Consider the following 26573-nt stretch of genomic DNA (forward strand, 5'->3'; position numbering starts at 1 on the left):
GTTGAGAAATTATTTGTAGAATAAAAGAGGGAATAGCTGTTTTGTCTTTATAGGATTGACGCCAAACTTTCACCTTTATTAATTCATGCGTTCTAGTTACGTGACGGCAGTATTTCTAATGATTTTTGTTACGATCTGCGCATGATATTAGCTGCCTTTCAGGGCCAGGTTCATACTTATTCCGAATGTCTGTTTAACACCCTGGACTTGAGAAGGCAGTTCAGATGTTTTTTCCATTTGCCCGCTAAGTGGTAAGCTAAATTTGCACACATTGGTACACCAACTGTGCAGAGATAGAAGTGCGGATGATGACAACGTCTTAGGCGAATCCGGGGCTCCGAGTCCCTCTCTGACTACTGCTTCGTCCTCACGTTCTGTCGTCTCTCTAGGTAGGCCGCTTCGTCTTTGACACTGCATTCGGACACGGTTACACATTCCTGCCTACATCGCTGAATAGTGGTATCACTTCTGTTCAATTGTCGAGTGATTCGCCGGGCGTGGTGGACGAGCGGTTCTAGGCGCTACAGTCCGGAACTGCGCGTCTGCTACAGTCCCAGGCTCGAATCCTGCCTCGAGCATGGATGTGTGTGATGTCCTTAGGTTAGTTAGGTTTGAGTAGTTCTAGGTTCTAGGGGACTGATGACCTCAGATGTTAAGTCCCATAGTGCTCAGAGCCATTTGAACCATTTTTTTGTCGAGCGATTCACGGATTACTCCAACCGGCGTCCTTGAGCCCATCCACACGTTCTCTCCAAATGCTCACTATCTGCATACATGGTCCACACGCCTGTCTGTGAGGTACATCTGCTGTTCAGATGTGCACACGCAGTGAAATTCACAAAGACTTTGTGCCCTGGTGTGACAAGCAGTTTGGCTTTAGGAATGGCAAAGGCACCAGAGAGGCAGATGGTGGTTGACAATGGAAGCAAAACTGAAGAAAAATCAAGAAACCTTCATAGGCTTTGTCGACCTGCAAAATGCATTCCACAATGTTAAGTGGTGCAAGGTGTTCTGAGCAAAATAGGTGTAAGCTATAAAGAAAAACGAGTAATATTCGACAAGATTCGAGAGGGAATAATGAGTATGGAAGATCGAGAAAGAATTCCTCAGATTAAAAACGGTGTAAGATAGGGATGTAGTCTTTCGCCTCCACTGGTCAATATATACATCGAAGCTGCAACACCGGAAATAACGGGAAGGTTCAAGAGCAGAACTGAAATTAAAGATGAAAGGATATGAACGATAAGATTCGCTGATGACATTGCTATCCTGAGTGAAAGTGAAGAAGAATTACAGGATCTGCTGAATGGAATGAACAGTCTAATGAGTGCAGAATATGAAGTGCGAGTAAAGACGAAAGTAATGAGAATTAGCAGAAATTAGAACAGCGAGAAACTTAAGCAGCTACCTGGGCAGACAAAATAACCTGTGACGGACGGAGAAAGGACTACATCAAAAGCAGACAAGCAATGGCGAAAAGGTCATTCCTGGCCAATAGAAATCTACTAGTATCAAACACAGGCCTTAATTTGAGGAAGAAATTTCTGATAATATACATCTGGAGCACAACATAGTATGGTAGTGAGACATGGACTGCAGAAAAACCGGAACAGAAGAGGATCGAAGCATGTGAGATGTGGTGCTGCAGTAGAAAGTTGAAAATTAGGTGGACTGATAAGGTAAGCAATGAGGAGGATCTGTGCGGACTTGGAGAGAAAAGGATTATGTGGAAAACGCTGACAAGGAGAAGGGCCAGGGCTGATATGACACCTGTTAAGACGTGAAGGAATGACTTCCATGGTACTAGAGGGAGCTGTACAGGGCAAAAATTGTAGAGGAAGACAGGGATTGGAATACGTCAAGCAAATAATTGAGGACGTAGGTTGGAAGTGCTGCTCTGAGATGAAGAGGTTAGCACAGGAAAGGAATTCGTGGCGGGCCGCATCAAACCTGTCAGAAGCCTGAGGACTCGAAAATTAATAAATAAATAAAAGACACGTTCGTGTTTGCTATCCCTGGCAGGTGGGCGGATAATCTGCACTCCAGATTCACACTTCAACCCTTGGTTGCCAATGTTTACAGTTTCGCACCTTCCATCCATACGTGTACGAATATTACAGTACTGGCCATTAAAATTGCTACACCACGAAGATGACGTGCTACAAATGCGAAATTTAACCGACAGGAAGAAGATGCTGTTATATGCAAGTGATTAGCTTTTCAGAGCATTCACACAAGGTTGGCGCCGGTGGCGACACCTACAACGTGCTGACATGAGGAACGTTTCCAACCGATTTCTCATACACAAACAGCAGTTGACGGCGTTGCCTGGTGAAACGTTGTTACAATGGCTCTGAGCACTATGCGACTTAACTTCTGAGGTCATCAGTCGCCTAGAACTTAGAACTAATTAAACCTAACTAACCTAAGGACATCACACACATCCATGCCCGACGCAGGATTCGAACCTGCGACCGTAGCGGTCACGCGGTTCCAGACTGAAGCGCCTTTAACCGCACGGCCACACCGGCCGGCTGAAACGTTGTTGTGATGCCTCGTGTAAGGAGGAGAAATGCGTACCATCAGGTTCCCGACTTTGATAAAGGTCGGATAGTAGCCAATAGTGATTGCGGTTTATCGTATCGCGACATTGCTGCTCGCGTTGGTCGAGATCCAATGACTGTTGGCAGAATATGGAATCGGTGGGTTCAGGAGGGTAATACGGAACGCCGTGCTGGATCCCAACGGCCTCGTATCACTAGCAGTCGAGATGACAGGCATCTTATCCGCACGGCAGTAACGGATCGTGCAGCCACGTCTCGATCCCGGAGTAAACAGATGGGGACGTTTGCAAGACAACAACCATCTGCACCAACAGTTCGACGACGTTTGCAGCAGCACGGACTATCAGCTCGGAGACCGTGGCTGCGGTTACCCTTGACGCTGCATCACAGACAGGATCGCCTGCGATGGTGTACTCGACGACGAACCTGGGTGCACGAATGGCAAAACGTCATTTTTTCGGATTAACCCAGGTTCTGTTTACAGCATCACGATAGTCGTATCTGTGTCTGGCGACATCGCGGTGAACGCGCATTGGAAGCCTGTATTCGTCATCGCCATACTGGCGAATCATCCGGCGTGATGGTATGAGGAGCCATTGGTTACACGTCTCAATCACCTCTTGTTCGCATTGACGGCACTTTGAACAGTGGACGTTACATTTGAGATGTGTTACGACCCGTGGCTCTACCCTTCATTCGATCCATGCGAAACCCTACACTTCAGCAGGACAATGCACGACCGCATGTTGCAGGCCTTTCCGGATACAGAAACTGCTCGACTGCTGCCCTCGCCAGCCCATTCTCCAGATCTTTCACCAACTGAAAACGTCTGGTCAATGAATCCGAGCAACTGGCTCGTCACAATACGCCAGTTACTACTCTTGATGAACTGTGGTCTCGCGTGAAAATGTAATCGCATGTCAATTGTAGTGTAATATATTTGTCCAATGAATACCCGTTTATCATCTGCATTTCTTCTTGGTGTAGCAATTTTAATGGCCAGTAGTGTAATTTGTGACCAGTTTACATAAATCTTTCGCGGTGTTTTTCAGGGAGGGGTTCACGATAAATGAAATTACCGAGGTTACAGACATTTTCTGAACACAACAGGACAGAAAATCAATCATATACGTAAGATGCACCCTCTAATGATCACTGTGCAGTGCCTTGCGGAGTATGTAACTGCGAGGTTCCACAAAAGCAAACCTTCCCATCTAGCAACTCATCAAAAGGGATTTCAGATCGATTCCGTATTTCTGGATTTCCGGAAGGCTTTTGACACTGTACCACACAAGCGGCTCGTAGTGAAATTGCGTGCTTATGGAATATCGTCTCAGTTATGTCATTGGATTTGCGATTTCTTGTCAGAGAGGTCACAGTTCGTTGTAAATGATGGAAAGACATCAAGTAAAACAGATGTGATTTCTGGCGTTCCCCACCGGTAGTGTTATAGGCCCTTTGCTGTTCCTTATCTCCATAAACGATATGGGAGACAATCAGAGCAGCCGTCTCCGGTTGTTTGCAGATGACGCTGTCGTTTATCGACTAATAAAGTCATCAGAAGGTCAAAACAAACTGCAAAACAATTTAGAAGAAATATCGAAATGGGGCGAAAAGTGGAAGTTGACTTTAAATAACGAAAAGTGTGAGGTCATCCACATGAGTGCTAAAAAGAACGCTTTAAACTTCGGTTACACGTAAATTCAACTAAATACCTAGGAATTACAATTACGAACAATTTAAATTGGAAGTAACACAGAAAATGTTGTCGAGAAGGCTAACGAAAGACTGCGTTTCATTGGCAGGACACTTTGAAAATGTAACAGACCTACTAAGGAGACTGCCTACACTACGTTTGTCCTTCCTCTTTTAGAATACTGTTGCGCGGTATGGGATCCTTACCCGATAGCACTGACTGAATACATCGAAAAAGTTCAAAGAAAGGCAGCACGTTTTGTATTATCGCGAAATATGGGAGAGGGTGTCACAGAAATGGTACAGTATTTGGGTTGGACATCGTTAAAAGAAAGGCGTTTTTCAAACGTGTCACGAAATTCCAATCACCAACTTTCTCCTCCGAATTCGAAAATATTTTGTTGACACCGACCTACAAAGGGAGGAACGATCACCAAGATAAAATAAGGGAAATCAGTGCTCGTACGGAAAAATATAGTTGTTCATTCTTCCCGCGCGCTATACGAGATTGAAATAATAGAGAATTGTGAACGTGGTTCGATGAACCCTCTGCCAGGCACTTAAGTGTGATTTGCAGAGTATCCATGTAGATGTAGATTTAGATGTAGATCACCGCTGTTCTTTCTGGATGATCTGTAATTTAAGCAATTTCTGCGTGGCTGACGCACTTCAGAAGGAAATCCGTAATGACCAAAGACTGTGTGGAGGAATTTTCTTTCTGAACGTCATTTCAAAGAACAGTGCGAACATTTCTGTATAGTGGGGCGTTGCAAGCGTTACGCGAAATGCTGCCATGAAAGGCCACCCGTGTACATTAGGATTCGCTAAGAAATGTGGCGAACTTTTCCTCGGACGGAAACACTGCTAAAAGCACTTCAGACTTGAGCCACGTATCGGTGACGTCATAGCGGTGTATTGCTAACCACTGCAGTGACGCACTAACAAGCCTTTGCTTTTTTGTTTTGTTTTTCGAGTCACCAGTCTTCTGACTGGTTTGATGCGGCCGGACACGAATTCCTTTCCTGTGCTAACCTCTTCGTCTCAGAGTAGCACTTCCAACCTACGTCCTCAATTATTTGCTGGACGTATTCCAATCTCTGTCTTCCGCTACAGTTTTTGCCCTCTACAGCTCCGTCTAGAACAATGGAAGTCATTCCCTCACGTCTTAACATACGTCCTACCAAATTGTCCCTTCTTCTTTTCAGTGTTTTCCATATAATCCTTTCCGATTCCGCGCTGAACCTCCTCATTCCTTACCTTAACAATACATCTAATTTTCAATATTCTTCTGCAGCGCATCTCAAATGTTTCGAATCTTTTCTTTTCCTGTTTTCCCACTGTCCATTTCTCACTACCATACATTGCTGCACCTGAAACGTACATTCTCAGCTATTTCTTCCTCAAATTAAGGCCTGTGTTTGACAATAGTACACTTATCTTGTCCAGGAATGCTCTCTTAGCCATTGCTAGTCTGCTTTTGATGTCTACCTTGTTCCGTCCATTATTAATTACACTACTGGCCATTAAAATTGCTACACCAAGAAGAAATGCAGATGATAGACAGGTATTCATTGGACAAATATATTATACTAGAACTACATTTTCACGCAATTTCGGTGCATAGATCCTGAGAAATCAGTACACACCTCTGGCCATACTAACGGCCTTGATATGCCTGGCATTGAGTCAGAGCACAGATGGCGTGTACAGGTACAGCTGCCCATGCAGCTTCAACACGATACCACAGTTCATCAGGAGTAGTGACTGGCGTATTGTGACGAGCCAGTTGCTCGGCCACCGTTAACCAGACGTTTTCAATTGGTGAGAGATCTGGAGAATGTGCTGGCCAGGGCAGCAGTCGAACATTTTCTGTATCCAGAAAGGCCCGTACAGGACCTGCAACATGCGGTCGTGCATTATCCTGCTGAAATGTAGGGTTTCGCAGGGATCGAATGGAGGGTAGATCCACGGGTCGTAACACATCTCAAATGTAACGTCCACTGTTCAAAGTGCCGTCAGTGCGAACAAGAGGTGACCGAGACGTGTAACCAAAGGCAACCCATACCGTCACGCCGGGTGATATGCCAGTATGGCGATGACGAATACACGCATCCAACGTGCATTCACCATGATGTCGCCAAACACTGATGCGACCATCATGAAGCTGTAAACAGAACCTGGATTTATCCGAAAAAATGACGTTTTGCCATTCGTGCACCCAGGTTCGCCGTCGAGTACACCATCGCAGGCGCTCCTGTCTGTGATGCAGCGTCAAGGGTAACCGCAGCCACGGTCTCCGAGCTGATAGTCCGCGCTGCTGCAAACGTCGTCGAACTGTCCGTGCAGATGGCTGTCGTCTTGCAAACGTCCCCATCTGTTGACTCAGGGATCGAGACGTGGCTGCACGATCCGTTACAGCCACGTGGATAAGATGCCTGTCACCTCGGCTGCTAGTGATACGAGGCCGTTGGGATCCAGCACGGCGTTCCGTATTACCCTCCTGAACCCACCGATTCCATATTCTGCTAAGAGTCATTGGATCTCGACCAACGCAAGCAGCAATGTCGCGATACGATGAACCGCAATCGCGATAGGCTACAATCCGACCTTTATTAAAGTCGGAAACGTGATGGTACGCATTTCTCCTCCTTACACGAGGCATCACAGCAACGTTTCACCAGCCAACGCCGGTCAACTGCCGTTTGTGTATGAGAAATCGGTTGGAAAGTTTCCTCGTGTCAGCACGTTGTAGGTGTCGCCACCGGCGCCAGCCTTGTGTGAATGCTCTAAAAAGCTAATCATTTGCGTATCACAGCATCTTCTTCCTGTCGGTTAAATTTCGCGTCTGTAGCACGTCATCTTCGTGGTGTAGCAATTTTAGTGGCCAGTTGTGTATTTTACTGCCTGGGTAGCAGAATTTCCTAACTTCATCTCCCTCGTGATCACCAATCCTGATGTTAAGTTTCTCGCTGTTCTCATTTCTGCTACTTCTCATTACTTTAGTCTTTCGTCGATGTCAATCCATTTCTGTACTCATTAGACTGTTCATTCCGTTCAGCAGATCATTTAATTCTTCTTCACCTTCACTCACGATAGCAATGTCATCAGCGAATCTTTCACATTGATAATCTTTCACACTGAATTTTAATTCCACTCCTGCAACTTTATTTCCATTATTGCTTCTTCGATGTACAGATTGAACCGCAGGGATGGAAGACTACACCCCTGTCTTACACCCTTTTTAATCTGAGCACTTCGTTCTTACTCGTGCACTCTTATTACTTCCTCTTGGCTCCTGTAAATATGGTATATTACCCGTCTCTCCTTATGGCTTGAACCTGTTTTTCTCAGAATTTCGAACATCTTGCACCATTTTACACTGTCGACCGGTTTTTCCAGGTCGACCAATCCTATGAACGTGTCCTGATTTTTCCTTAGTCTCGTTTCCATTATCTGGCGCAACGTCACAATTGCCTCTCTGTTACATTTTTTACCTGTCGTAAAGCCAAACTGATCTTCATCTAACGCATCCTCGATTTTCTTTTCCACTTTTCTGCATATTATTCTTGTCACCAACTTGCATCAGCTGTTGAGCTCACTGTGGGATAATTCTCGCACTTGTCGGCTGTTTCAATGTTCGGAATTGTGTGGCTGATATTTTTTCAAAAGTCAAAAGATATATCGCCAGTCTCATGCATTCTACACACCAACGTGAATAATAGTTTTGTTTCTACTTCCCCCAATGTTTTTAGAAATTCTGACGGTATTCTATCAATCCGTGCTGCCTTATTCGATCTTGTCTTCCAAACCTCTTTTAAATTCTGATTCTAATAATGGATGCGATATCTCTTCTATATGGACTCATGTTTCTTCTTCTATCACTTCATCAGATAAGTTTCTCTCATAGAGGCCTTGAATGGACTTTTTCCACATATCGGCTGTCTCCTCTAGATTTAACAGTGGGATTCCCGTTGCACTCTTAATGTTACCATCCTTGCATTAATTTCACCGAAGTTTCTTTTTGGCTTTTCTATACGCTAAGACAGTCCTTCAGTCACTCATTTCTTTTTAGATTTGTTCGCATTTCTGATGCAGCCATTTCGTCTTAGCTTCCCTGCACAATTTTGTACTTTCTTATTTCGGCGATTGGGTGAAGCATTTCTTCTGGCCCCCAATGTTTCTTTGCAGCGAAGAGGCTAGCAGGCGACACGGGCATGTCATTCTTCATAGTACCGAAAAGTGTGGTTAGAGTACCTAATACTGTTCAAATTTCACTGACCACTGGCTTACATGAATGCATGACAACGATAGAATATTGACTGGGTTCTGGAAACTGTCATAAATGTCACATTACGTCATTTTATTGCCATTCATATCGGCGTCTTGTTTTGGATTTTACGTTTCGGAATATGAGTTAGGGATGGAGTGTAGTACCACACTGTGCAAATACGTCTATAGAAAGACCCCAAAAATTCGTCACTTTCTCTGCTTTCTGTCGTTCCTTCGTTGCTTTAAAATACATCGAGGTACGTTCCGACTATGCAGCCAATTGAAGACAGTTTGTTTATTTCCATACGCGTTCCGCTTCCTCTACTCGGGATGATGCTTCACAAATAAAAGAAGCGAAACGCGTATGGGAAAAAACTGCCTTCAATTAGATGAACGGGCGGAACACAAGAGCCCGAAAAATTGTCTAAGAGAGTGTCAATGAATAAGACGACGCATAGAATGTGATCGAAGCTCGCCCCTAGAGATCCAAATGATGAAGTAGCCTACTTCCCTATGTGATACATCAAAGATTTGGTTCATAAAAACGAAGTTTAAAAAATCGCGTTTCCGAGAGCGTGTGGCGAGTGCAGCCATACAAGTTTATTGTAGTTTATAACATGCATCTGATGAATCAAAATGTTTCAAATATGGTGGTGTTGTTGTTGTTGTCGTCTTCAGACCTGAGACTGGTTTGATGCAGCTCTCCATGCTACTCTATCCTGTGCAAGCTTCTTCATCTCCCAGTACCTACTGCAACCTACATCCTTCTGAATCTGCTTAGTGTATTCACCTCTTGCTCTCCCTCTATTTTTACCCTCCACGCTCCCCTCCAATACCAAATTTGTGATCCCTTGATGCCTCAGAACATGTCCTACCAACCGATCCCTTCTTCTAGACAAGTTGTGCCACAAACTTCTCTTCTCCCCAATCCCATTCAGTACCTCCTCATTAGTTATGTGATCTACCCATCTAATCTTCAGCATTCTTCTGTAGCACACATTTCGAAAGCTTCTGTTCTCTTCTTGTCCAAACTAGTTATCGTCCATGTTTCACTTCCATACATGGCTACACTCCATACAAATACTTTCAGAAACGACTTCCTGACACTTAAATCTATACTCGATGGTAACAAATTTCTCTTCTTCAGAAACGATTTCCTTGCCATTGCCAGTCTACATTTTATATCCTCTCTACTTCGACCGTCATCAGTTATTTTACTCCCTAAATAGCAAAAGTCCTTTACTACTTTAAGTGTCTCATTTCCTAATCTAATTCCCTCAGCATCACCCGATTTAATTTGACTACATTCCATTATCCTCGTTTTGCTTTTGTTGATGTTCATCTTATATCCTCCTTTCAAGACACTGTCCATTCCGTTCAACTGCTCTTCCAAGTCCTTCGCTGTCTCTGACAGAATTACAATGTCATCGGCGAACCTCAAAGTTTTTACTTCTTCTCCATGAATTTTAATACCTACTCCAAATTTTTCTTTTGTTTCCTTCACTGCTTGCTCAATATACAGATAATATGGTGGTATAGTATGAAAATATTGTGGCGGGAACGTTTCATCTCTGTCTACTGTTGTTAAGGATTCGATCGCAGATAAATGCTTGTGACAAGCTAGAGTATAAAGACGATTGCTGCTACTCTCATTCGCAGTAATTCAGGTTGTGCTCTTAGATTCCTGTCTGACCACACTCTCGGAAATGACTACGTATTCCGAAAAAAATGGTGAATTATTTGTGACGAGAAGAAGTATAAATGTCACTGTCAGTTGTTTCACGCACAGTAATTTCATATTTCATTTCTTGGACATGTAGAAGGCACGAAATCGGAGAAAGCGCGCTCTTACGTGTAAATTACAACGAATATTTCAGAAAAATGCTTAACGAAGTCTCAGTATGCGTTACAAATAGGGAGAGGAAAAACAAATTTCGCACCCAGCAGTATACGAACCTATATCCTTTGGCACGGCACTTCGTCGCCTTACCAACTTTTTTTTTTTTTTGTCTCATTTTGTTCGATTTTGTCGGGGCGGACGTCGTAAGACAGCCGTTTAAGTTCGTCGTTAATCGATTAACTCTGATTTTTTTTTGTTACAGAGGGCAGCTAACCCTCTGACCGAACACGCTGCCGGCAAGTTCGGCATCACAGCTTCTGTACTACTGCTCCTTAATTTTATGTAATTCCCAGCTAGAGAGACGCAGGTCGACTTCGTTGCCAAATGATGTGGGCATAAGCCGTTAAGTACATAAACTTTTGAAAGGTTTCCTCTATCAGGCCCCACAAAATTCCTTTGTATTGTTACTTAAAAATTTTAAACGCGTTTCGATAATTACTAAGGAAACCATTTGCGGAAAAGAGTACGCAAAGACAGCAGTAATTTCAGCAAACACCCATGTAATATACGTTATTACAGCCGATGTCTTGATATTTAATGATCCTTAATCTCTTAATTGCATAAAATAACAGGTATTTTGAGAGAATATTGACCGAAAATTTTTTATTGGATGTTGTAATCAGTCACAGTAACAACTTAAGCTAACAATATTTCTAACCAAGGAAAATAGTCTATTATGAACTCACTTTCCAACCGGGCACGTCATGTGACGATTGTTTAGTAACACAATCACTAAATCCAAAGCTAAAAGCGCTCAAAATGTTTAAAGTAACAAATCATAGGTGTAAATAGACCATAGCTGACCGAACGACAGGGCCATACCGAAACCAAAAACCTCTCGGTACAGTTGTCGAAAAATCGGCGGGAGGACCGTTCGGTAACAGGTCTCAGAAGCTTAGTGAATAGGATATTTCGATAAAGAACCGAGAATGACGTCACTACCATGACTAACCTACAGCAGTGATCGGTATGAACGATATTGAATAGGGTCCCTGGGCTCGTGACTGTATCCATTGGACGCTAGACGACAGGAAATACATGACCTGGTCTCGTGAGTCCCGATTTCAGTTGATAAGAGCCGATGGTACGGTTAGAGTGTGGCGATGACCACACGAAGCCATGGACCCAAGTCGTCAACGAAGCACTGTGCAAGCTGATGCTGGCTCCATAATCGTGTGGACTATGTTTACATGGAATGAAGCGATCATCGAGTGGGAAAGGTTATGTTTGGCCACTTGGAGACAATTTGTAGTCATTCATGACGTTCACGTTCCCAAACAATGTTGGAATTTTTATGGGTGACGATGCACCATGTTACTGGGCCGCAACTGTTTGTGACTGGTTTGAAGGACATTCTAGACAATGCGAGCCAATGATTTGGTCACCCAGATCGCCCGGCATGAATCCCACTGAGCACTTACGGGGTGTAATCGAGAGGTCAGGTCGAGCTCAAAATCCTGCACCGGCAACACTTTCGCAATTATGGACGGCTGTAGAGGCATCATGGCTCAATATTTCTGCAGGGGACGTCCAACGACTTGTTGAGCCCATGCTACGTCGAGTTGGTGCACTGTACCAGGCAAAAGGAGGATACAGTATTACGAGGTACCCCATGCCTTTTAACACCTCAGCATATATGAGGTGTAGGGCAACGGCCTTGCCGCAGTGGATACACCGGTTCCTGTGAGATCACCGAAGTTAAGCGCTGTCGGGCGTGGTCGGCACTTGGATGGATGACCATCCGGGCCGCCATGCGCTGTTGCCATTTTTCGGGGTGCACTCAGCCTCGTGATGCCAATTGAGGAGCTACTCGACCGAATAGTGGCGGCTCCGGTCGAAGAAAACCATAGCAACGACCAGGAGAGCGGTGTGCTCACCACACGCCCCTCCTATCCGCATGCACAATGAGGATGACACGGCGGTCGGATGGTTCCGATGGGCCACTTGCGGCCTTAAGACGGAGGGTATATGAGGTGTGATTGTAAAGCTTTAAGAATGTGCTTGTAATGTTCAATGCTGGTCCTTACATACTACCGCTTTTGGAAGCATTCCTGGAAATTTTTTTCCTGAAGTGAGTTAAGGATGCTCTACGTATTTGTCTGGACGTCTTCAATAGAGTCAAATCGCGTCCCTTTCAGTGAAGTTCAGATGTTCAGATGTGTGTGGAATCTTATGGGACTTAACTGCTAGGGTCATCAGTCCCTAAGCTTACACACTACTTAACCTAAATTATCCTAAGGACAAACACACACACCCATGCCCGAGGGAGGATTCGAACCTCCGCCAGAACCAGCCGCACAACCCATGACTGCAGCGCCTTTCAGTCAAAATTTCAGTTTAGGAAAAGAGACAGAAGTCCGCAGGGGCCAAATCAGGGGAATATGGCGGTTGTGGAAGCACAGGAATTTTGAATTTGGTCAAAAATCAATTATGGAGAAGGCATGATGAGCCAGAGCATTGTCATGGTGTAGCACCCCATTCCTGTCTTTCCACAATGCAGGCATTTACTTCCGCACCGGCAGCCAGCCGGTGTGGCCGAGCGGTTCTAGGCGCTTCAGTCTGGAACCGCGCGACCGCTACGGCCCCAGGTTCGAATCCTGCCTCGGGCATAGATGTGTGTGATGTTCTTAGGTTAGTTAGTTGAAGTAGTTCTAAGTACTAGGCGACTGATGACCTCAGCTGTTATGTCCCATAGTGCTCAGAGCCATTTGAACCATTTGAACCAACATTGTCTTCACCTTCGAACATCTGCAGTGCTCATTTCGGCCTTGGTGAACCTCAAGTCTTCCACAGTTCCCCACAGTCGTTTAATGAACAAAGTAAGAGCATATGGACTATCAGACCAATTGTGTGATTGGATTGAAGAGTTCCTAGATAACAGAACGCAGCATGTCATTCTCAATGGAGAGAAGTCTCCCGAAGTAAGAGTGATTTCAGGTGTGCCGGAGGGGAGTGTCGTAGGACCGTTGCTATTCACAATATACATAAATGACCTTGTGGATGACATCGGAAGTTCACTGAGCTTTTTGCAGATGATGCTGTGGTGTATCGAGAGGTTGTAACAATGGAAAATTGTACTGAAATGCAGGAGGATCTGTAGCGAATTGACACATGGAGCAGGGAATCGCAATTGAATCTCAATGTAGACAAGTCTAATGTGCTGCGAATACATAGAAAGATAGATCCCTTATCATTTAGCTACAAAATAGCAGGTCAGCAACTGGAAGCAGTTAATTCCATAAATTATCTGGGAGTACGCATTAGGAGTGATTTAAAATGGAATGATCATATAAAGTTGATCGTCGGTAAAGCAGATGCCAGAGTGAGATTCATTGGAAGAATCCTAAGGAAATGCAATCCGAAAACAAAGGAAGTAGGTTACAGTACGCTTGTTCGCCCACTGATTGAATACTGCTCAGCAGTGTGGGATCTGTACCAGATAGGGTTGATAGAAGAGATAGAGAAGATCCAACGGAGAGCAGCGCGCTTCGTTACAGGATCATTTAGTAATCGCGAAAGCGTTACGGAGATGATAGATAAAATCCAGTGGAAGACTCTGCGGGAGAGACGCTCAGTAGCTCGGTACGGGCTTTTGTTAAAGTTTCGAGAACATACCTTCACCGAAGAGTCACGCAGTATATTGCTGCCGGCCGCGGTGGTCTAGCGGTTCTAGGCGCGCAGTCCGGAACCGCGCGACTGCTACGGTCGCAGGTTCGAATCCTGCCTCGGGCTTGGATGAGTGTGATGTCCTTAGGTTAGTTAGGTTTACGTAGTTCTAAGTTCTAGGGGACTGATGACCTCAGAAGTTAAGTCCCATAGTGAAAAAAAAAAGTGTATTGCTCCCTCCTACGTATATCTCGCGAAGAGACCATGAGGATAAAATCAGAGAGATTGGAGCCCACGCAGAAGCATACCGACAATCCTTCTTTCCACGAACGATACGAGACTGGATTAGAAGGGAGAACCGATAGAGGTACTCAAGGTACCATCCGCCACACACCGTCAGGTGGCTTGCGGAGTATGGATGTAGATGTAGATGTAGATGGTTTCAGGATCATACCCATATACCCACCTGTAATTACCCTAGTTAAAAAATCTGCGTCAATTTTAATCCGATTAAACATACCTAGGCACACTTCAAGTCGGTATTGTCTCTGCCCACTTGACAACACTTTTGGAATGAATATTGCGGCCACTCGAAGCAAGTTCAGATCTTCTGTTGAAATTGACTGAACTCCATAGAAACTTACATTAAGTTCATCAGCCATCTCCATAATTGTAAATCTAAGATCAGAGCGCACGAAGTCGAAAGACATTGACAACATTTTCATTCGTTTTTGAGGAGGAAGGATGGCCGAACCATGGTTCATCTTCAAATGATTCACGGCCATTTTTAAATCCGTTGAACCAGACAAAAACGTTTGACTGGCCCATACAATTAGACTACTGGCCATTGAAATTGCTACACCAAGAAGAAATGAAGATGATAAACGGATATTCATTGGACAAATATATTATACTAGAACTGACATGTGATTACATTTTCACGCAAATGGGTGCATAGATCCCGAGAAATCAGTACCCAGAACAACCACCTCTGGCCGTAATAACGGCCTCGATACGCCTCGGCATTGAGTCAAACAGAGCTTGGATGGCGTGTACAGGTACAGCTACCCATGCAGCTTTAACACGATACCACAGTTCATCAAGAGTAGTGACTGGCGTATTCTAACAAGCCAGTTGCTCGGCCACCATTGACCAGACGTTTTCAATTGGTGAGAGATCTGGAGAATGTGCTGGCCAGGACAGCAGTCGAACATTTTCTTTATCCAGAAAGGCCCGTACAGGACCTGCAACATGCGGTCGTGCATTATCCTGCTGAAATGTAGGGATCGAATGAAAGGTAGAGCCACGGGTCGTAACACATCTGAAATGAAATGTCCACTGTTCAAAGTGCCGTCAATGCGAACAAGAGGTGACCGAGACGTGTAACCAATGGCACCCCATACCATCACACCGGGTGATACGCCAGTATGGCGATGACGAATACAGGCTTCCAATGTGCGTCCACCGCGATGTCAACAAACACGGATGCGACCATCACGATGCTGTAAAGAGAACCTGGATTCATCCGAAAAAATGACGTTTTGCCATTCGTGCACCCAGGTTCGTCGTCGAGTACACCATCGCAGGCGCTCCTGACTGTGACTGTACGTCAAGGGTAACCGCAGCCACGTTCTCCGAGCTGATAGTCCGTGCTGCTGCAAATGTCGTCGAACTGTTCGTGCAGATGGTTGTTGTCTTGCAAGCGTCCCCATCTGTTGACTCAGGGATCGAGACGTGGCTGCACGATCCATTACAGCCGTGCGGATAAGATGCCTGTCATCTCGACTGCTAGTGATACGAGGCCGTTGGGATCCAGCACGGCGTTCCGTATTACCCTCCTGAACCCACCGATTCCATATTCTGCTAACAGTCATTGGATCTCGACCACCGCGAGCAGCAATGTCGCGATACGATAAACCGCAATCACTATTGGCTACTATCCGACCTTTATCAAAGTCGGAAACGTGATGGTACGCATTTCTCCTCCCTACACGAGGCATCATAACACCGCTTCACCAGGCAACGCCGGTCAACTTCTGTTTGTGTATGAGAAGTCGGTTGGAAATTTTCCTCATGTCAGGACGTTGTAGGTGTCGCCACCGGCGCCAACCATGTGTGAACGCTCTGAAAAACTAATCATTTGCATAACACAGCATCTTCTTCCTGTCGGTTAAATTTCGCGTCTGTAGCATGTCATCTACGTGGTGTAGCAATTTTAATGGCCAGTAGTTAATTTCCAAAAGCTGTTTTTAATAGTTCGTAAGTCTCAGAAGCGTATTTCCCAGGTTTAAAACAAAATTTCACACAAACTCGTTGCTCCGTTTTTACGTCCATTTTCACACAGACAGAATCCTGCAACAAGCCCCAACAGACCCGCACTGAACCAGCTGCCACAACGAACTGAATAAAGGGAAAGCAGCGTTCAAGGACAAGGCAATGACTCACTCCTCACCCTCCATGCACCTGCCCGTCGAACCAGTAATCAGTAGCGGATCCATTCTTAAAACTTCCCAACCACGCCTCGTACAATATGGACCACAGACACCAGGAGCATGCATAGATGCTGCAGTGTCAAAATCGGCGACGTCGTGCTTTAGGCTCTTATGATTCTCAGCGTCTCAATTCTAAGCCAGTGTGGTCTATTGCAGGGAGCATGCTTCGACTCAAGTCTTTCACTGATATATCATATTCTCCTCAGAACATCATAGTATCTCCCAAATCATAGCCATCTACTTTCTCTACGCTTCATTTACCTTATATAGCCCTTCTACATATTCCATCCACCTTCTAGTTTTTCCTTCTTTGCTAAGTGCTTGTTGCCCATCTGAGCTGCTTCTGTCTCCTCCAAAGGTTTCCTCACGCTTCCTGCAGGCCGTATCTATCTTTCCCCTTGATTATACGTCTACGTTCTTGTATTTCCCGTATAACCATTCCCACTTTGCCGTTTTGCACTTCCTGTCACTCTCATTTTTCAGATACAACACTTCGTTTCGCCTGCTGCATTTGGCCGGTTCGTATATGTTCTCCTCCTCGTCAGTTACATTTGGTATTTCGTACGTTATCCAAGTAAGTGGCCGCGGGATATACATCTCTGCTATCTGGTGGATATCTCATACACTACTGGCCATTAAGATTGCTACACCATGAAGACGTGCTACAGATGTGAAATTTAACGGACAGGGAGAAGACGCTGTGATATGCAAATGATTAGCTTTTCAGAGCATTCACACAAAGTTGGCACCGCTGGCGACACCTACAACGTGCTGACATGAGGAAAGTTTCCAACCGATTTCTCATACACAAACAGCAGTTGACGGGCATTGCCTGGTGAAACGTTGTTGTGATGCCTCGTGTAAGGAGGAGAAATGCGTACCATCACGTTTCCGACTTTCATAAAGGTCGGATTGTAGCCTATCGCGATTGTGGATTATCGTATCGCGACATTTCTGATCGCGTTGGTCGAGATGCAATGACTGTTAGCAGAATATGGAATCGGTGGGTTCAGGAGGGTAATACGGAACGCCGTGCTGGATCCCAACGGCCTCGTATCACTAGCAGGCGAAATGACAGGCATCTTATCCGCATAGCTGTAACGGATCGTGCAGCCACGTCTCGATCCCTGAGTCAACAGATGGGGACGTTTGCGAGACAACAACCATCTGCACGAACAGTTCGACGACGTTTGCAGCAGCACGGACCGTCAGCTCGGAGACCGTGGCTGCGGTTACCCTTGACGCTGCATCACACAGACAGGAGCGCCTGCGATGGTGTACTCGACGGCGAACCTGGGTGCACGAATGGCAAAACGTCATTTTTTCGGATGAATCCAAGTTCTGTTAACAGCATCGTGATGGTAACATCCGCGTTTGGCGACATCGCGGTGAACACACATTGGAAGCGTGGATTCGTCATCGCCATACTGGCGTATCACCTCGCGTGATGGTATGGGGTGCCATCGGTTACACGTCTCGGTCACCTCTCGTTATCATTGACGGCACTTTGAACAGTGGACGTTACATTTCAGATTTTACGACCCGTGGCTCTACCCTTCATTCGATCCCTGCAGAACCCTACATTTCGGCAGGATAATGCACGACCGCATGTTGCAGGTCCTGTACGGGCCTTTCTGGATACAGAAAATGTTCGACTGCTGTCCTGGCCAGCACATTCTCCAGATCTCTCACCAATTGAGAATGTTGGTCAATGGTGGCCGAGCAACTGGCTCGTCACAATACGCCAGTCACTACTCTCGATGAACTGTGGTATCGTGTTGAAGCTGCACGGGCAGCTGTACCTGTACACGCCATCCGAGCTCTGATTGACTCAATGCCCAGGCGTTATCAAGGCCGTTAGTACGGCCAGAGGTGGTTGTTGTGGATACTGATTTCTCAGGATCTATGCACCCAATTTGCATGAAAATGTAATCATATGTCACTTCTAGTATAATATATTTGTCGAATGAATACGCGTTTATCATCAGCATTTCTTCTTGGTGTAGCGATTTTAATGGCCAGTAGTGTAATTGTGGACTTCTGTGGAAACCGTTGTGTCCGCTGGCAGACTGCCTGTATCACCTTTTTTGTGATGACAACTTCCGATCCGACTACCAGAAAGTCTTCAGGTCTAAGTTGGGAAGAGGAAGAACGGCGTGCGACAGTGTAAAGATTAATGAATGTAATGCTATTACTAATACCGACAATGATACTGCGTATAACATTAGAACATCTTGATGTTTTTCATACTTAGTCCTGCAAGAAATACCTTGTCAGTAGTGCTAAGGAAGTAACACAGAACTACAGGCTGGTTGAAATTAAACTTCAGTTGCTCAAGCCGGTGCAGACGGAAAACTATTTACTGTATTGGTATTATTTATTTGTTTATTTGCTATTTTCTTTTAGTCGTTATTTGCACTCAAGCGCGAAGAAACTGGTATATGCTTGGTTATTCATATACAGAGATACATAAACCGGCGCAACGCCTATATAAGACAGCAAGTGTGTGGCGCAGTTGTTAGATCTGTAACTGCTGGTACAATCGCACGTTATTGAGATTTATGTGAGTCTGAACGTGGTGTTTTATAGGTGGCGCACGAACGATGGGACACAGCATCTCCGAGGTAGCGATGAAGTGGGGATTTTCCTGTACGACCATTTGACGTGTGTACCATGAATATCAGTAATGCGGTAGAACATCAAATCTCCGACTTCGCTGCAGCCGCAAAAACATCCTGCAAGAAAGGGACCAACGACAACTGAAGAGAATCGTTCGACTTGACAGAAGTGCAACCGTTCCGCAAATTGCTACAGATTTCAGTGCTGGGCAATCAACAAGTGTCAGCGTGCGAACCATTCAACGAAACATCATCGATATGAGTATTCAGGGGCGAAGGTCCACTCGTGTACCCTCGATGATTGCGTGACACAAGGCTTTACACCTAGCCTGGACCTGTCAAGACCGACGTTGGACTGTTGATGACTGGAAACATGTTACCTGATCGAACGAGTCTCGTTTCAAATGCTGTAGAGCAGATGGACGTGTACAGATATGGGGACAACCCCATGTATCCATGAATCTTGCATCTCAGCGGGGACTGTTCAAGTTGGTGTAGTGGTGTGTGACGTGTGCAGCTGGAGTGATACGGGACACCTGTTGCGTCCAGATACGACTCTGACTGGTGACACGTGCGTAAGCATCCTGTCTTATCACCTGCATCCGTTTATGTCTATTGTGCATTCCGATGGACTTGGGCAATTCCAGCAGGACAATGCGATACCCCACACGTCTAGAATTGCTACAGAGTGGCTCCAGGAACACTCTTCAGAGTCTAAACACTTCCGCTGGCCACCAAACTCCCCAGACATGAACATTATTGAGCACATCCAGGATGCCTTGTAACGTACTGTTGTTCAGAAGAGATCTCGACCCCCCTCGTACTTCATAGACCGACCTGCAGAATTTTTCGTGGCAATTCCCTCCAGCACTGCTTCAGACATTAGTCGAGTCCATGCCAGGCCATGTTTCGGCACTTCCGCGTGCTCGCGGAGGCCCTACACGGCATTGCTCAGGTATACCAGTTTCCTTGGCTCTTCAGTGTACAATTAATATTCAACCTTGAAATGAGAGTGTTTATGGACACCCTGTATTACAAGTTCTATATCTACATCTACATTTATACTCCGCAAGCCACCCAACGGGGTGTGGCGGAGGACACTTTACCTGCCACTGTCATTACCTCCCTTTCCTGTTCCAGTCGCGTATGGAAGAACGACTGCCGGAAAGCCTCCATGAGCGCTCGAATCTCTCTAATTTTACATTCGTGATCTCCTCGGGAGGTATAAGTAGGGGGAAGCAATATATTCGATACCTCATCCAGAAACGCACCCTCTCGAAACCTGGACAGCAAGCTACATCGCAATGCAGAGCGCCTCTCTTGCAGAGTCTGCCACTCGAGTTTGCTAAACATCTCCGTAACGCTATCACGTTTACCAAATAACCCAGTGACGAAACGCGCCGCTCTTCTTTGGATCTACTCTATCTCCTCTGTCAACCTGACCTAGTACGGATCCTAAACTGATGAGTTATACTCGAGTATAGGTCGAACGAGTGTTTTGGGAGCCACCTCCTTTGTTGATGGAGTTCATTTTCTAAGGACTCTCCCAATGAATCTCAACCTGGCACCCGCCTTCCCAACAGTTAATTCTATATGATCATTCCAGTTCAAATCGTTCCGTACCCATACTCCAAGATATTTTACAGAAGTAACTGCTACCAGTGTTTGTTCCGCTATCATACAATCATTCAATAAAGGATCTTTCTTTCTATGTATTCGCAATACATTACATTTGTCTATGTTAAGGGTCAGTTGCCAGTCCCCCCACCAACTGCCTATCCGCTGCAAATCTTCCTGCATTTCGCTGCAATTTTCTAATGCTGCAACTTCTCCGTATATTACAGCATCATCCGCGAAAAGACGCATGGAACTTCCGACACTATCTACTAGGTCTTTTATATATATTGTGAAAAGCAATGGTCCCATAACACTCCCCTGCGGCACGCCAGAGGTTACTTTAACGTCTGTAGACGTCTCTCCATTGAGAACAACATGCTGTGTTCTGTTTGCAAAAAACTCTTCAATCCAGCCACACAGCTGGTCTGATATTCCGTAGACTCTTACTTTGTTTATCAGGTGACAATGCGGAACTGTATCGACCGCCTTCCGGAAGTCAAGGAAAATGGCATCTACATCTACCTGGGAGCCTGTATCTAATATTTTCTGGGTCTCATGAACAAATAAAGCGAATTGGGTCTCACACGATCGCTGTTTCCGGAATCCGTGTTGAATCCTACAGAGTAGATTCTGGGTTTCCAGAAATGACATGACACGCGAGCAAAAAACATGTTCTAAAATTCTACAACAGATCGATGTCAGAGATATAGGCCTATAGTTTTGAGCGTCTGCTCGACAACCCTTCTTGAAAACTGGAACTACCTCTGCTCTTTTCCAATCATTTGGAATCTTCCGTTCCTCTAGAGACTTGTGGTACACGGCTGTTAGAAGGGGGGCAAGTTCTTTCGCGTACTCTGTGTAGAATCGAACTGGTATCCCGTCAGGTCCTGTGGACTTTCCTCTGTTGAGTGATTTGAGTTGCTTTTCTATTCCTTAGACACTAATTTCGATGGCAGCCATTTTTTCGTTTGTGCGAGGATTTAGAGAAGGAACTGCAGTGCGGTCTTCCTCTGTGAAACAGCTTTGGAAAAACGTGTTTAGTATTTCAGCTTTAAGCGTGTCATCCTCTGTTTCAGTGCTATTATCATGCCAGAGTGTCTGGATATGCTGTTTCGATCCACTTACTGATTTAACATAAGACCAGAACTTCCTAGGATTTTCTGTCAAGTCGGTACATAGAATTTTACTTTCGAATTCACTGAACGCTTCACGCGTAGCCCTCCTTACGCTAACTTTGACATCGTTTAGCTTCTGTTTGTCTGAGAGGTTTCGGCTGCGTTTAAATTTGCAGTGAAGCTCTCTTAGCTTTCGCAGTAGTTCCCTAACTTTGTTGTTGAACCACGGAAGCCGGCCGGTGTGGCCGTGCGGTTGTAGGCGCTTCAGTCTAGACCCGCGCGACCGATACGGTGGCAGGTTCGAATCCTGCCTCGGGCATGGATATGTGTGATGTCCTTAGGTTAGTTAGGTTTTAGTAGTTCTAAGTTCTAGGGGACTGATGACCACAGATGTTAAGTCCCATAGCGCTCAGAGCCATTTGTATCATTTTTGAACCACAGTGGGTGCGGTCAAGAGACATCAGCAAAGTCAAAATCGCAGCACATCGAACACGCCAGCAGTGAAAGTCGAAATACTGAATGGCAAACTGGAATATATCACTCTTTTTCTGTCGCAAGCAATTCGTCAAATTATCTCCGTTACAAGTAGGCGGAAATTCACTTCCGTCCTTTTGCAGAAGACTGTATCGTATTTCAGACAAGCCAGGCGCGAAACTAGAGAATTCCTTCCGACGCTCCCTTGTTGTGCAAACAGTTTATTTTCCAACGCTGAGAGCACGGCAAAAACAGAATACAAGCAGAAGGAATGCAAAAAAAAAAAAAAAAGGACGAAGACCGGCGTGCCTGCTCTTGCAGGAATTACCTGGCAGCGGGAAGATAAATATTTTTCACAATCGGGTCTCGTCCGGCGTAGGAAGCGACTTTTAGCGAGTAACGAACTGCGCATCGCATTGCTGAGCCTGCCCCGTGTAAACACGCCGTGGAACGCCGGCGTAATTATAACGGGAGCGCGACTGCGATTCTCGCTTGTTTCCAGTCGCGCTGTTTTGTTTTCCCAGCGCTGCCACGTCGGCGGCGAGCAGTGGAGACAAATGACTCGCGGCCGTTCCTTGATTAGCTTACGCGGCACTGCGATACGGCCTGCTGGCGACGTCTTTTTTTATCAATGGTACAAATCATTTTAGGCTAGAGTCCGCCTAGGAAAACTTGACCGATGTGCAGTGAGTATTTTCGTCAAATGCGCCGGGCGAGTCCATTCACTTGTTCAGAAGGGCACGCCGTCAGTGTTTGCCACGTTTCAGCCGGTCACCGATGACACAACCGAAGCCCACGACCTGCAGTCTTTCTCAGACGATTTTACAAAAACTATTCGCTAAAAAAAAAATCATGAGAAGGGAAGTTGCTCGTAGGCTACGTGCAAAGAAGAGGGATTATTTGAACAATCAAATTAAAAAATGGAAACAAAAACAAAAAACATTAGGGAACTTTACCTAAATGGGTATAGGAAGGGGCTCAAAAGTTTTGTCTCAAGTACAGATAGTGTTGAGGATCAGTGGACAAAGTTCAAAACCATCGTACAATATGTGTTAGATGAGTATGTGCCATGCAAGATCGTAAGAGATGGAAAAGAGCCACCGCGGTACAACAACCAAGTTAGAAAACTGCTGCGGAAGCAAAGGAAACTTCACAGCAAACATAAACATAGCCAAAGCCTTGTAGACAAACAAAAATTACGCGAAGCGAAATGTAGTGTGAGGAGGGCTATGCGAGAGGCGTTCAGTGAATTCGAAAGTAATGTTCTATGTACTGACTTGGCAGAAAATCCTAAGAAATTTTGGTCTTATGTCAAAGCGGTAGGTGGATCAAAACAAAATGTCCAGACACTCTGTGACCAAAATGGTACTGAAACAGAGGATGACAGGCTAAAGGCCGAAATACTAAATGTCTTTTTCCAAAGCTGTTTCACAGAGGAAGACTGCACTGTAGTTCCTTCTCTAGATTGTCGCACAGATGACAAAATGGTACATGTCCTAATAGACGAAAGAGGGATAGAGAAACAATTAGAATCGCTCAAAAGAGGAAAGGCCGCTGGACCTGATGGGATACCAGTTCGATTTTACACAGAGTACGCGAAGGAACTTGCCCCCTTCTTGCAGCGGTGTACCGTAGGTCTCTAGAAGAGCGTAGCGTTCCAAAGGATTGGAAAAGGGCACAGGTCATCCCCGTTTTCAAGAAGGGACGTCAAACAGATGTGCAGAACTATAGATCTATATCTCTAACGTCGATCAGTTGTAGAAGTTTGGAACACGTATTATGTTCGAGTATAATGACTTTTCTGGAGACAAGAAATCTACTCTGTAGGAATCAGCATGGGTTTCGAAAAAGACGATCGTGTGAAACCCAGCTCGCGCTATTCGTCCACGAGACTCAGAGGGCCATAGACACGGGTTCCCAGGTAGATGCCGTGTTTCTTGACTTACGCAATACGTTCGATACAGTTCCCCACAGTCGTTCAATGAACAAAGTAAGAGCATATGGACTATCAAACCAATTGTGTGATTGGATTGAAGAGTTCCTAGATAACAGAACGCAGCATGTCATTCTCAGTGGAGACAAGTCTTCCGAAACAAGGGTGATTTCAGGTGTGCCGCAGGGGAGTGTCGTAGGACCGTTGCTATTCACAATATATATAAATGACCTTGTGGATGACATCGGAAGTTCACTGAGGCTTTTTCCGGATGATGCTGTGGTATATCGAGAGGTTGTAACAATGGAAAATTGTACTGAAATGCAGGAGGATCTGCAGCGAATCGACGCGCGGTGCTGGGAATGGCAATTGAATCTCAATGTAGACAAGTCTAATGTGCTGCGAATAGATAGAAAGAAAGATCCCTTATCATTTAGCTAGAGTATAGCAGGTCAGCAACTGGAAGCAGTTAATTCCATAAATTATGTGGGAGTACGCATTAGGAGTGATTTAAAATGGAATGATCATATAAAGTTGATCGTCGGTAAAGCAGATGCTAGACTGAGATTCATTGGAAGAATCCTAAGGAAATGCAATCCGAAAACAAAGGAAGTAGGTTACAGTACGCTTGTTCGCCCACTGCTTGAATACTGCTCACCAGTGTGGGATCCGTATCAGATAGGGTTGATAGAAGAGATAGAGAAGATCCAACGGAGAGCAGCGCGCTTCGTTACAGGATCATTTAGTAATCGCGAAAGCGTTACGGAGATGATAGATAAACTCAAGTGGAAGACTCTGCAGGAGAGACGCTCAGTAGCTCGGTACCGGCTTTTGTTGAAGTTTCGAGAACATACCTTCCCCGAGGAGTCAAGCAGTATATTGCTCCCTCCTACGTATATCTCGCGAAAAGACCGTGAGGATAAAATCAGAGAGATTAGAGCCCACACAGAGGCATACGGACAATCCTTCTTTTCACGAACAATACGAGACTGGAATAGAAGGGAGAACCGATAGATGTACTCAGGGTACCCTCCGCCACACACCGTCAGGTGGCTTGCGGAGTATGGATGTAGATGTTGATGTAGATCTAGAAGGCTAGGACAAATGCAATTTGAGTGGATGCTGGGGGAATACTGACAGACCCCAGTGCTATATTAAGTAAATGGAGGGCGTATTTTGAGCATCTATTAAATGTATACCAGGAAGCAGGAAATGAGCAGGCGTACGAAATACATGCAGCAGAACCCCAGATATCTGACCCAACGTTAAAGGAAGTAAGATTTCCAATCAGCAAACTGAAAAACCATCAAGCACCAGGATGAGATTGCATTACTGCAGAATTAGTTAAAAATGGGGGACAGAAATTGGTGGAAGTAGTTCACAAAGTGATAACTAAAGTATGGAATTTAGAGATGATACCTGAAGAGTGGCAGGAGTCGATTCTGATCCCAGTTTTTAAGAAGGGCGACAAAATGGATTGTAGTAATTATAGAGGGATATCGCTATTACCAGTATGTTCCAAAATTTTCTCGAATATTCCGCTAAGCAGGCTTACACCATATGCAGATGAAACTGTGGGGGATTACCAAGCTGGCTTTCGGAGGAACAGATCAACTATTGACCACTGGTCACATTGAATGACGCATTGTAGGTAAGATTTCAAAGTGAGAAGTTGTGTAAACTGCGGTGAAATTAATGCACTAACAATCTAATAAAATAAGAACTCTATTCTGCATGGAGGTACACCTCTATGCTGTTCTGTTTCTCTGACATTTCATCAATCGTTCACTTTGTTGGCATGCACAAGATACGATAGCATATCTTGCGTCTTCCCCCATTGCATTTAAAAAAATAAAAAATAAAAAAGCGAGTGCGCTAGCAACAAATTCTTTAATCATGGACCTCTTACAACCTTTATGGACTCGTAAAGTTCTCGTATATAAGTTTTTTGCTAACATGAACATTAAAAATGTAGTGCATACGAGTTGAAAGCTGAAAACGTTACGAACAAGAAGCAGTGCTAGTAAACAAACAAGCATTGGTTTCGGAGTTTCACATTAATTTGCTATCGATACAAATACAGTAAAAGTGGAATTAAGTGCATTACGAAAGCATGCTTTTCACATCGCTTCGTTCTCTTCTTGGTTATTCGAAATACGTCAACAAAAAAGAAGTTTCATTAACGAGGCCAAATACGAGGGTCAGTCAAATGAAAACCTAAAACATTTTTTTAAATATTATTTATTGTGCAGAAGTGGTACAAAGCTGTATCACTTTTCAACATAATCTC

At 45.0% G+C, this 26573-nt stretch overlaps 1 protein-coding gene and 1 pseudogene across 3 annotated transcripts in view; both read left to right on the top strand.

The window, feature by feature from the left end:
• The window catches only part of LOC126427381 (neprilysin-2), a 617471-nt gene that overhangs the window by 157825 nt on the left and 433073 nt on the right, over positions 1–26573 (top strand). The gene's annotated exons all lie outside the window — the stretch shown is intronic.
• Positions 12076–12193, top strand: LOC126427514 (5S ribosomal RNA; annotated as a pseudogene).

The sequence above is a fragment of the Schistocerca serialis genome, chromosome 11 (assembly GCF_023864345.2).
Source record: "Schistocerca serialis cubense isolate TAMUIC-IGC-003099 chromosome 11, iqSchSeri2.2, whole genome shotgun sequence".
In the NCBI taxonomy this organism is placed as follows: Eukaryota; Metazoa; Arthropoda; class Insecta; order Orthoptera; family Acrididae; genus Schistocerca; species Schistocerca serialis.